This window comes from Herpailurus yagouaroundi, unplaced genomic scaffold, assembly GCF_014898765.1.
Source record: "Herpailurus yagouaroundi ecotype Mexico unplaced genomic scaffold, PumYag 29, whole genome shotgun sequence".
NCBI classification, from domain to species: Eukaryota; Metazoa; Chordata; class Mammalia; order Carnivora; family Felidae; genus Herpailurus; species Herpailurus yagouaroundi.
Genome location: NW_024412377.1, coordinates 33,274,348 through 33,287,393, shown reverse-complemented (window position 1 = coordinate 33,287,393; position 13,046 = coordinate 33,274,348). Strand labels below are relative to the sequence as shown.

The following is a 13,046-nucleotide window of genomic DNA, read 5'->3' as shown; positions in this document are numbered from 1 at the left end:
ATATCATTTTAAAAATAACTTTAAAATAGAGAAAATCATATTATCATCTCAATAGATACAAAAAAGGCATGACCCCATTCATGACTAAAACAAAACAACTGTGAGAAAATTAAGATGAGAACTGTCTTAATGTGATAAAAAGGAATCTAAAAACTCTACAGCTGACATTTCTAATGGTGTAATACTGAACTTTTTTCCCTTAAAGTTGGAAATGTCCACTGTCACCATGTTTATTTAACATACTTTTGAAGGTTCCAGTCAGAAGAAAAAGGAATAAGAATTACAAAAATATTATATAATGAGAAGAATAAAGTTACCTCTATTACAAATGACATAATTATATAAGAAATTCAAAAGAAGTTATAAACTATTAGAATTAAGGTATTACCAAATTTGCTGGATGGAAAACCCATATGGAAAAAGTACTTATTTCTATATTTCAGCCAAAAATAAAACCATAAAATTAGAAAAGCAGTACCATTTAAAATAGGAGCTAAAAACTATGTACCTCTGGGTTAAATTTAAGATTTATAAGATGTCTATAATTAAACTACAAGTGTTGGTGCTCCTGGGTGTCTCAGTTGATAAGCATCTGACTTCAATTTTTTTTTTAACGTTTTATTTATTTTTGAGACAGTGAGAGACAGAGCATGAACAGGGGAGGGTCAGAGAGAGGGAGACACAGAATCCAAAGCAGGCTCCAGGCTCTGAGCCGTCAGCACAGAGCCCGACGCGGGGCTCGAACTCACAGAGTGTGAGATCATGACCTGAGCCGAAGTCGGCCACTTAACAGACTAAGCCACCCAGGCGCCCCATATAAGCATCTGACTTCAGCTCAGGTCATGATCTCAGGTTTGTGAGTTCAAGCCCCTCTTCAGGTAAAACAACAACAACAACAAAAAACAAAAAACAAAAAACAAAAAAAAAACCCCACAAAAACCATGAGCCCTGCTTTGGGTGAGCCCCACTTGCTTCTCTCTCCCTTTCCCTCTGCCCCTCCTGGGATTCTCTCTCTCTCTCTCTGCCACTTGCGCCCTCTCTTTCTCTCTCAAAACAAACCAAACAAAAAACCCCCCAAAACCCTGCTGCTAAAAGAAAGAATACTTAAATGGGGGAGATGAATAAAGTTTGTGGATTGAGAGATTCAATATTTGTAAGATGTCATTTTCTCCAAATTGATCTATAAATTTGATCTGAGCCCAATCAAAACCTAGCAGGATTTGTGTAGAAATTGACAAGCTGATTCTAAAATTTATACAGAAATGAAAGTACCAATAAACCTTAGATAATATTGAACAAGAACAAAGCTGGAGGGCTTACAACACCAGACTTCCAGACTTAGTGTAAAGCTCCAGTAATTAAGAGTGTGGTATTATGCAAGGAGAGACAAACAGACCAACTGGACAGAATTATGAGTCTAGAAATAGACTCACACATACAGAATTTCTTGATTTATTAAAAAGGTGCCACTGCGGTTCAGTGGGAGAAAGTTGGCTTTTCATTAAATGGTGCTATAACATTATTCTTATGAAAAAAATGAACCTTGCCTCCTATATTACAGCATACAGTAAAATTAATTTGAGAGGGAATATAGATCTCTATTTGCAAGATAGAAAAAAACGGAGCTTTGGGAAGAATACAGAAGATATCTTTATGACCTTAGGTAGGCATGACTTTCTTAAACATAAACATAAAGCATTAACCATAAAAAAAACCTCTGATAAACTGGGTGTCAACAAAATTATGACTATTAATTCATCAAAAGATATCAATCATTATGATAATGAAAAGACAAGCCATATACTGAAAGAAAATATTTGTCATTTATATGTCTGACAAAGGCCTGGTATCCTAAATATACAAAGAGTTCATGTAAATTAATATGATATAAACAAACCATACAGTTTTTTAAAATTTCAGGTATTTCATAAATAAGATATCCAAATAACCAGTAAACATATCAAAATCTAATCTATATTATTATTCATCAAGCGAACAGAAAGCAGAATCAGACCTATAAATACAGAGAACAAACTGATGGTTTCCAGAGGGGAAAGGGTGGGAGGATGGGCAAAATGGGTTGATTTTGATCTCTGCCTTGATTCAGTGGTGGTTACACAGGAATATACATATACGAAGACACATCCAGCTGTATAGTCAAGATTTGTGTACTCTATGCACTTTACTAGATATGCATTATACTTCAAAGGCAAGCAAAATTAAAAATTAGATTTTAATAAAAGTAAAAAGCATTAGTTAACAGAGCATACACAAGAAAGAATATCTAATGGGAAAAAGACAGTGTCTTCAACAAATGGTGTTGGGAAAATTGGACAGCTATATGCAAAAGAATGAAACTGGACTAATTTCTTATACCCAAAGATATACCCCAAAATATCTTATACGCAAAGATAAATTCAAATGGATTAAAGACCTAAGTGTGAGACATGAAATAATAAATCCTAGAGGTGACATTAACAGTAACCTTTTTTACATTAACCATAGTCATTTCTTTCTAGATAAGTCTTCAGAGGCAAGGGAAACAAAAAAGTAAACTATTGTGATTTCATAAAAATAAAAACTTTTGCACAGCAAAGGAAGCAATCAATGAAACTAAAAAGGCAACCTATTGAATGGGAGAAGGTATTTGCAAATGACATATCTGATAAAGGGTTAGTATCTAAAATATGTAAAGAACTTATAAAATTCAATATCTAAAACCCAAACAATCTAACTTAAAAATGGGCGGAAGACATGAAAAGACATTTTCCCAAAGAGGACATGCAGATGACCAACAGACACATGAAAAGATGCTCAACATCACTCATCATCAGGGAAATACAAACCAAAACTATAATGAGATATTACCTCACACTTGTCAGAACGGCTAAACTCAACAACACAAGAAACAACAGATGTTGGCGAGGATGTGGAGAAAGATAAACCCTTTTGCACTGTTGGTGGGAATGCAAACTGGTGCAGCCACTCTGGAAAGCAGTATGGAGGTTCCTCAAAAAATTAGAACTACTCTACAAACCAGCAATTGCAACACTAGAATACAAAAATACTAATTCGAAGGGATGCATACATCCCAATGTTTATAGCAGTATTGTCTACAGTAGTCAAATTATGGAAACAGCCCAAGGGTCTATTGACTGATGAATGGATAAAGAAGATGTGGTATCCTTGGAATATTAGTCATAAATATTGAAATATGAGTCATAAATGAGAATGAAATATTGCCATTTGCAATGACATGGATGGAACTAGAGAGTATAATGCTAAGTGAAATAAGTCAGTCAGAGAAAGACAAATACCATATGATTTCACTCATATGTGGAATATAAAAACAAACAAAGGGAAGAGAGAGAGAGAGAGAGAGAGAGAGAGAGAGAGAGACAAACCAAGAAACAGATTCTTAACTATAGAGAACAAACTGATGGTTACCAGAGGGGAGGTGGGTGGGGAGATGGGTGAAATAGGTGATGGGGATTAAGGAGGGCACTTGCAATGAGCACTGGGTGTGGTATGGAAGTGTTGAATCACTATATTGTACACTTGAAATTAATATTACACTGTACGTTAACTGGAGTTTAAATAAAAACTTAAAAAAAACAGAATAAAATAAAAAAAGATAAGCCAACAGGTGGATGAACACAAATCCCAAATTCTCACACCAATGAATGGGCAGAGCACCAGGTCACAGTTCCTTGGGGCGAAACAACAGGCAGTGTACATCGAGGTCTGTGCAGGATTTAGGCTTGGTAGATGTCCCCTAAGCCCCTGAGCAGCAGACTGTAAAGCTAACAGCCCTTCAGCTCCTGTGGGTAGCTCAGCTGATACCAAATAGGCATGAATATCTCAAAAAGAGAACTGAGCAGCTTCAGGCACCCAGCTAGACTCTGCAGTCTAGGAGCCTCTAGCAACCAGAAGGGAGCTTTTAGCAGTTAGCCTTTCCTTATCTCACCAGCAGATCCTGGAGGATGCCTCTGGCATGGACTGACTTAGGACCTTTGCCTTTGGTTCATTTTCCACAAAAAAAGAAGTCTCATTCTGTGCAACCTTTCTGAGGATGAGTTTGTAGACATCGTCAATAAGACGACCACTTGGTAATCCATTTTAGGATATTGGAAAACTAGTTTTAATCCATTCTGATGGAAGATTTTATGCAAGAATTAAAGCATTCTAAGTCTGGTTTTTCGATTTCATATCACATCAACAAACTTTGCTGTGGATGGAATTAGCAGCCAAAGAGCTCTGTCTAAATCATTGCTTTCTGTTGTCCTAAGCTTTCTCAGTGTTGGATGTTGGCTTAGATGCCAAGCTGGACCAAGAACATCGTAAACTTCTTGTCTATTTAATGACTAAAATAATAGCCCTGTTTGATAATAGCCATCCCAGACTTATCCATCTCAAGCTATAAAGGGAGGCACATTAGTATTTGTGGTCACATATTGACCAGTTGAAACCTCATACGTGGCTTTCAAAAGCAAGTGAACAAATGGTTTTTTGGGATGAGGCACTGCAAAGAGCTACAGAGCATTGTAATTGGAAGCTCTTTATACAGCATACATTCATACTCACTAATATTATCTTACATTTATACGAGACTTCACAATTTCAACATGCTTCTCTATACATTCTCCCACTTGATTTCCATAAATTTCCATAAAATAGGTATCATATCCATTGGAGGTGCATTCAAAGTCACCAGTAAGTGAAGGAGGTATTCACATGACTTACTACATCCATATCTATGGTTGGTGAGGCTGGACTTTCACAAGTGAAATCCTTTGCTTTTCAGCTTTTGAATTAGAGAGTTTGAACTAGCAAGTGGCCTTTCCTTCTTCTATCTTGTATTGGCCCCAAACCTTGCAATTCTTGACATTTATACAAGAGGTGCTCATCACACCATTTTATGAGGTAAGTCATATAAGGATCATGAACCTCATAGAGATCTTGTTATATTTCTCCAATATGATGGACACCCATGATAAAAGTAGGAGCCTTGTAAAAAACCATAAGCAAAGCTCCACATTTTACTTTAGGTTTAGAGAGTGTCAGACAAACTATTATTGAATCAATAGAGAAAGAAAACAAAAGCATAGTTGCCCTCTGAAACACCTAAATGACATTATTTTTTTAAATAAAGTGTAAAATATAGGACTTAACTCTAGGAAGACAGTTTAAAAATTAAGTTCTCGGGGCGCCTGGGTGGCGCAGTCGGTTAAGCATCCGACTTCAGCCAGGTCACGATCTCGCGGTCCGTGAGTTCGAGCCCCGCGTCAGGCTCTGGGCTGATGGCTCGGAGCCTGGAGCCTGTTTCCGATTCTGTGTCTCCCTCTCTCTCTGCCCCTCCCCCGTTCATTCTCTGTCTCTCTCTGTCCCAAAAATAAATAATCGTTGAAAAAAAAAATTTTAAAAAATTAAGTTCTCCGTGAGGTCATTCAGCAGCTGAAATGATTAATAGTAGATAAAACTCATGAACTATCATAATTTCCTATGCTGTGGGTATATTATTTTTCTCTCTGGTTTTATTAAGATATATATGAAGAAAATATATACCAGCAAAATTCCTCCTTGTTAGCTGTTCAGTTCTGCAAATTTTGCTAATGCATACAGTTGTCATACCACTACCCAAATCAAGAAGCTAGGTTTAAAACCATGCCTGTCAGACCCACCAGCTCTTTTCACTATTCCAGGGTACACTATTCTTGGGATCTGGAGGTATAAAGCTAAGAAATACCCAATTTATGCAGACAGACCTAAGCAAGACCCTCTGCTAGGAAAGCGGTACCTGCTGAGGTGGTCTCCAGCTCCCTGGTTATAAAGAAATAGGTTATTCTTTTTCTTTGACAACAAACCCATCTTCATCAATAATTTTTGACTTAGCCTAATGTAAGACTCTTATCCCTGTATGAATACTGCTCTGATTTCCTAGTAGAAATTTGATAGAGAATATATTTATAGACTGTGATGTACTTATCCAAATGGTTAATTCCACAATTCTATGATTACAACTACAACTTGACCTTAAAGTATGTGATGCCTAATTTTATCAATGGGCAAGCTATCCTGGACTGAAACCCCATAGAGGAAGAATGGATGAGTAATCAGACAAGTAAAAATTTGCTGCTTATAGCATCATCCAACTGTGTGTAGAGCAAGAATCATTATATTTTAACATGCTGGGAACATTTGTCTTGATTGAGTGTTAGTCAATAAAAATTCCTGTTTAAAGGATTGCTGCTGTGGGGTCTGCTCTTGTTCCTGAAACTGCAGGGACACACTGAAAATTTGAAGAAAAGCATACTACACAATACCTAATAAAGTGTTATAAAGTACTAAAATAGCACAGTCCCTTGTCCATTAAAAATGTAGTAAAATTTTCTGAAAATGAAATTTAATATTATGTGTTATTTTTTCTTTCTTGGAACCATAGATTACTTAAATATTTCCATTAGCGCCAAAATAGAGTGATATGATAAAAATGATGAAATGAAAGATTATGGTTTTCCACTGGGTATCAGAAGAAAAAAGATTGGGAGAATTATAATAAAAATAAAACTCAAAGGAATTCAAATGCATTCCATTTGCAATTAAAGCACACATTTAAGTCATAGGGTGATGTAGCCTTGGAAGAGGAGCTATGCTAATTTATAGGTATTTAATTAACTCCACAGGGTAGAGTCCCCTGTTGTTACTTTGTGTATATAATATTTATATTGATAATTACAAAACTAATTTAAAATACTAAAAAAGACCTAAGTGAATACAGTTAAGCCCATTCTTTCTCAATTTCCAAATGGTCCATATCAGATTGTGAAAACTGACCCAATATATTTTTTTAAAAATGTTTTAATGTTTATTTATTTTTGAGAGAGAGACAGAGCATGAGCAGGGGAGGAGTAGAGAGAGAGGGAGACACAGGATCTGAAGCAGGCTCCAGGCTCTGAGCTGTCAGCACAGAGCCCGACGCGGGGTGTGAACCCACAAACTGCAAGATCGTGACCTGAGCCAAAGTTGGATGCTTAACTGACTGAGCTGCCCAGGTGCCCCCAAACTGACCCAATATTTAGCAAGGTCTTTACTCGAAACTTTAGTCGTAGTGGAACAAGGATGAAGAGGGAAGAAAGGAAACGTAGAAGATTCCTTCCTTTTGTTTTCTTTGGATGGACGAATCTAAAGAGTGTCCTGTGTAAACCTAAATGTGAGACCTGAAACCATAAAAATCCTAGAAGAGAGCACAGGTAGTAATTTTCTCTGATATCAGCCATAGCAATATTTTTCTGCATATGTCTCCTGAAGCAGGGGAAACAAATGAAAAAATGATCTATTGGGACTACATCAAAATAAAAAGCTTCTGTATAGCAAAGGAAACAATCAAAACTAAAAGACAACCTATTGAATGGGAGAAGATATTTGCAGATGACATATCTGATAAGGGGTTAGTATCCAAAATATATAAAGAACTTCTACAACTCAACACCCCAAAAACAGATAATCCCATTTAAAAATGGGCAGAAGACGTCAACAGGCATTCTCCAAAGAAGACATACAAATGGTTGATAGACATATGAAAAGATGTTCATAATCACTTACCATCAGCAAAATGCAAATCAAAACTACAATGAGACATCACTTCACACCTGTCAGAATAAAATCAACACAAGAAACAACAGGTGTTGGCAAGGATGTAGAGAAAAAGGAACCCTCATGCACTGTTGATGGGAATGCAAACTAGTGCAGCTACTATGGAAAACAGTATGGAGGTTCCTTAAAAAATTAAAAATGTAATTACCATATGATCCAATAAATCCGCTACTAGGTATTTATACCCAAAGAATACAAAAAAACTAATTTGAAAAGATGAAAGCAGGGGCGCCCGGGTGGCTCAGTAAGTTGAGCATCCAATTTCGGCTCAGGTCGTGATCTCATGGCTTGTGAGTTCCAGCCCCACGTCGGGCTCTGGGCTGATAGCTCGGAGCCTGGAGCCTGTTTCGGATTCTGTGTCTCCCTCCCCCTCCCCTGTTCACACTCTGTCTCTGTCTCTCTCAAAAATAAATAAATATTAAAAAAAAATTGAAAAGATGAAAGCAGTCCTATGTTTATTGCAGCATTTTTTACAATAGTCACTATGGAAGCAACCCAAGTATCCATCGATAGATGAATGGTTAAAGAAAAAGTGGTATATATACACAATGGAATATTATTCAGCCATAAGAAAGAATAAAATCTTGCCATTTGCAACAACATGGATGGAGCTAGAGCTTACAATGCTAAGTGAAAGAAGTCAATCAGAGAAAGACAAATACCATATGATTTCACTCATATGTGGAATTTAAGAAACAAAACAAATGATCAAAGAAAAAAAGATGCAAATCAGAAAACAGACTCTTAGCTATAGAGAACAAACTGATGGTTCCCAGAAGGGTGGTGAGTGGGGAGATGGATTAAATAGGTGATGGGGATTAAGAATTCCACTTATCACTATGAGCACTAAGCAATGTAAAGAATTGTTGAACCCTGGTATTGTAACCTGAAACTAATGTAACACTGTATGTTAACTATAGTGGAATAAAAACAATAAGCAAACAAACTATGTCCTTTTTGCTTTGTACCATCTTGGCTGAAAGTAACATAGCGCCAACAGAAAATGAAGTTTTGTTTAAAAGACAATTAGCATTTATTCAATATAATTTTTTCACTTTGCTTGTATTTCTCCCATTCCCTTTAAGGTACTTTTTTTTCCTCCAAAGTCATCACATGACTATTTTCTCCTTTCTGTTTAAAAAATGGTTCTATTCTTGAGTTTGCTGGAGGATCAGCCTACAGGGCTATAGACCTCAGGCAATTGTGGGCATGTCCATGCTCTCCCAACAGTGGGGGCAACATCACTGAGTTGAGTAGGCAGAAAAGTCCTGAAAAAAAAATCCATTAAATTCAAAACTCTTAGAGGAAGTAATGGAAATATAAAAAGAGGCATTAGTTGACAATATTTACTGAGCATGTAATGGAGAGTGTTTACACAATTATCTCTAAGCTTCATCTTGCCTGCCCTTGGAGAGGAGTGTACAGTGTTATTTTCTAAGTTGTCTTGAGTCAAAGCTCTGATTGATTCCAAACATATTAGAGAAATTGTTACTAGAGTAAATATATTTTTAAAAGAATAAGACATTATTCGTTACTCAGAATGGTATACTTAGAATATAACATTAGATCTATTACAGTATAGCATCTTTAGATCTCCCTCTCCTCTGCTTCTGTCTTCCCATCTCCTTCCTGGACTCTGACCCTTCGGCCCTCATGCCTCCCTCTTCCAAGGACACTTAAAATTCCACTGAGCTCACCCCAATAACTCAGGATAATCTACCCATCTCATGATCCCTGACATATGTACATCTGCAAATTTCCTTTTGCCATGCAAGGTAATATATACACATGTTTCAAGGATTAGGACGTGGATAACTTTGGGGGAGTCATTATTCTGTCTGTCACACATGCCAGTTGCTAGGATGTTTTTCCTTGATGACCATCCCAGGTTTCTACATCTCTGGTTTGAGATTAAACTATATTCTCTGCAAACTATATATCTACTTTAGTAGCTTGTTTTCTCTTAGGTTTTGCCAATAGGGGGCATTAAAGGATACTGCAAGGCAGGACGAGGAAGTGAATTAATTCTTTTTTTTTTTTTTTTAGCTCGATGCTCTTGATTGGCACTTCCCCAGAAAAGACCCTCCCTGGCAGGTGCAGATGGTGTAGATCCCAGCTTTTCCTCAAACTCTCAGCATGGCCACACTTCCAGAATCAGTCTCATTACCCTCAGACTATGCACACAAGCTGGGCAATGGACCTCTTCCGAAGTTTGAGTCTTCACTCATCAGAGCCACTGTTCCAAGCATCTGGCTTCTGAAAACCTCAAATTATTTTCTTTCTTTCTCCAATCCTAGAGATGACAGCAGCTTCTTGCAATAATTAGCATAGTGTTCATTTTTAGGCGTTTCAGTTCTCCAGCATCTGTTTAAACATTTCCCTACATTAAAATCTCTTGGTTGAAGTACCTGGTATACTTTTGTTTTCCTGATAAATTTGCACTATGGTCAGTTTTTTTTTTTTTTTTGGTCAGTTTTTAAAATACCCCAACAAGTGGTTACAGAACTAAAGAGTGGTAATAGTCTTAGAAGAAATGGGTAGAAAGACCTCTGAGGGAAGAGAAGTGATCTCAAACCTGTCTGATGCAGTTGTTTTGCAAGAAACATTATGGGATAGAAATAAGAGCCTATCTTCCCACCAAAATCACTTCACAGGATCATAACATCAGATTTTTTTTCTTAATGTGAAACAACAAAAATCCCAAAGACAATTACTTTGTTTTTGGGGTTTGTTAAATAACAAAATCATTTAAAAGAATACAACACAGAATTACTAGAATATCTCAATCCAGTTTAAACTATGCAAGAAACTGATTTAATGTGGCCAGATTTAATTCAATACTTAGATAATCTCTAATACCAGTAGTTCAATAGTCTTCTCAGTGAAGATCTTAATAACATTTCACACACATGTGTATGTGTGCCCATGTGTGTGTTATAAGAGAGATTTACCTTACATACTCTTACAGTCTTTTAGCTGCCAAAAAAAACTATGCCTTTGAATTTCTACATGTGTGCTATAGTGAAACTACCCTCACAATTTATGACCTCGTTACATGTTTGAACATCCTTTAGATTACACTCTTGCCAGAGATAAATGCACTCAACATAAAATAATAATGTTTCAATCATGGAAATGTGATCTTAATCATGTTTAAACCTGCTTTTTAAACTCTGACATTAATTAGCAACCCAGAACTCCTTCTAAACCTCCATACCAGTCTTTGAAGAGGTTATTCATCAGATAAGAATGATGTTTGTCTAGGAGTGTACTTCTCTTAATGGACTTAATGTCATTATTTCTAAAATGTCTGGGTCCCCTTCTCCCTCATCTCCTGCTCAAGTTCAATGGCCTACATAGCTCTTTAAAGTCATTAAGACACTGGGAGGAGGTGATGTACTAGAAGTATACAAGAAGTGAAAACAACCAAGTACATGTATAATAAAAAGACACCTTAGGGGCTGGGTAGGAGGGGTTGGGGACATAGAGCAAGTCACACTGAAGGTTATCAGGTATCTGAAGTTGGGCTACATGAACGATGGAGTTTAAAAGGGAAAAGTAATTTCTGAAAAGAAAAACTGGAGTGGCGTGTGTGTGTGCGCACACATGTGTTTAGGGTAGAATGTGAATAATATTTTCGTGTTCCAATCTGAGGTCTAGTGCTAGTGCTAAGGAACCCAGGGAATGTAATGGAGGTTCAGGTGCATGGATTTTCCCCCACTGATTACTAGTTGCTTCCTTGAGTTATTGTCCATCCTTCTGCTGCACCCTCCTCCCCAAGCACAGAGCTCAGGGTTATCACAGAGCTTTCCCAAATCCTAAGACAGTCTTGTTTACTGAGAACTTAATGAGCTCTTAAATGGGATTAGTTATGTCATTGTCTAATATGTGACCTATCATAGAAATGACCTTAGCAGTCTTAATTATTGTGCAATATAAGAGATCCAGAATGCGTGCTAGGTAGAAAAGAGAGAAGAGGCTCTATGAGAAAATATTAATTTTGATTTGAAAATATAGATGTAAGGACAAGGACTGCCCTTGAAGTTCAGACTCTAGAGGAATAATACCAGACTTCAGGAAATCTTGACTGAAAGGAAGACCAAAAAGAAAATCAAGTGAAGGAAGAGGAAAACCCACCTATAAATTATTTTCGAGTTTATAAACCAAATTCATGATTCAAAACTATAGACAAAGGCTTAATTGACCCCCTTGGTGTATACCTAGCTTCCCATACACACTTCTCCTGAATATCACAGGATAGTGAGCATGGGAAAAGCAAAATCATTAGCAAAACACACAGTGAAGGGTATAAGAAAGTGGTAGAAGGTTCGAGGATATTTAACACATCGGCAAAGAAAACTCGTGCAGTATGGCTACAGTGAGACAAATGATAAATCAATTTGAGTGACTTATGTATTTAATCGTTAGGACCTTTGCATTTTTCTGATGACTCCATGAAAATTCAAGTCTAGAGAGAGGACTTTGGGCACTAATGGGTTAATGCCTCTTCATCCCCATGTGAGTTAATAACAGAATCATATACATATTGTGTTGTTTATCCTAGTGCCCACAGTATGTACTAATGACTCAGTAACTATACCTACTATTTTATGTGTGCCTGCCTTCTTCCCTGGTAGTGATTTTCAGATAATACATGGGTAGGGAATCTGGATCACTGAGTGAAATATGCCTGATTAATTTTTCTTTTAATTATTGTGTTAGATGAGGGTATATTTTCCGACATTGTTTAACAAATATTTTAAATTATTTTTAAAATGTTATTTTCTATCCTCTTGTGGCCTGGCATATGTCTCTAGGGAATTACACAAAAATTTACCACTTGGGTCTAATTTCTGTTGAAATGATGTATACTGCCAAAATATCTAAATGAAACAAGAACAAAATTCAAGCCTTACTGATATAGGCAAAACATCTGAATAATTGAATGAATCACCCCATTTTCATCTGGGTGTTTTGTTAGAGGGTAGCTTTAGGCGTAAGTACACAATAGAAAGTGAAATGAAGAGGAACAAGCTAATTAGTGTTGTCAAATAAACAAGAGTGCAGAGGTGCCAAACTTGGTGTCTTGATCCAAATTAGCCAAATTTTCTATGGTAATTGTATTAACTGAATAATTTCCAAATTTCAATTTTTCTTTCTGTTGTAAAGAATGGTCAGATAAGTTCATGTGTTATCTCATTGTCATTCCATTTCACCCTTTGCCATGACTTACACCCAACTTTTGTTTTGTTTCTCTTCTTGGCTTCTTCTGTTTTCATTCCATGATGGCTTCTGCTTTTCCTCTCCTCTGTCGATTGCTTGCAGTATAGATTATACAGATCATTTATAGTTTAATCTTAAAATGGTTAAGACTTCTCAGTGATAGATACTTA

At 36.6% G+C, this 13,046-nt stretch overlaps 1 long non-coding RNA gene across 4 annotated transcripts in view; it reads left to right on the top strand.

Moving 5' to 3' along the window:
* The window catches only part of LOC121044172 (uncharacterized), a 45,343-nt gene extending 35,278 nt beyond the window's left edge, over positions 1–10,065 (top strand). For all 4 annotated transcript variants that reach the window (XR_005797188.1, XR_005797181.1, XR_005797182.1 and 1 more), the window contains 2 exons: positions 4,805–4,923; positions 9,700–10,065. This is a non-coding gene — a long non-coding RNA (uncharacterized LOC121044172). The remainder of the gene's footprint in view (positions 1–4,804; positions 4,924–9,699) is intronic.
* The last annotated feature ends 2,981 nt before the right edge of the window (positions 10,066–13,046 follow it).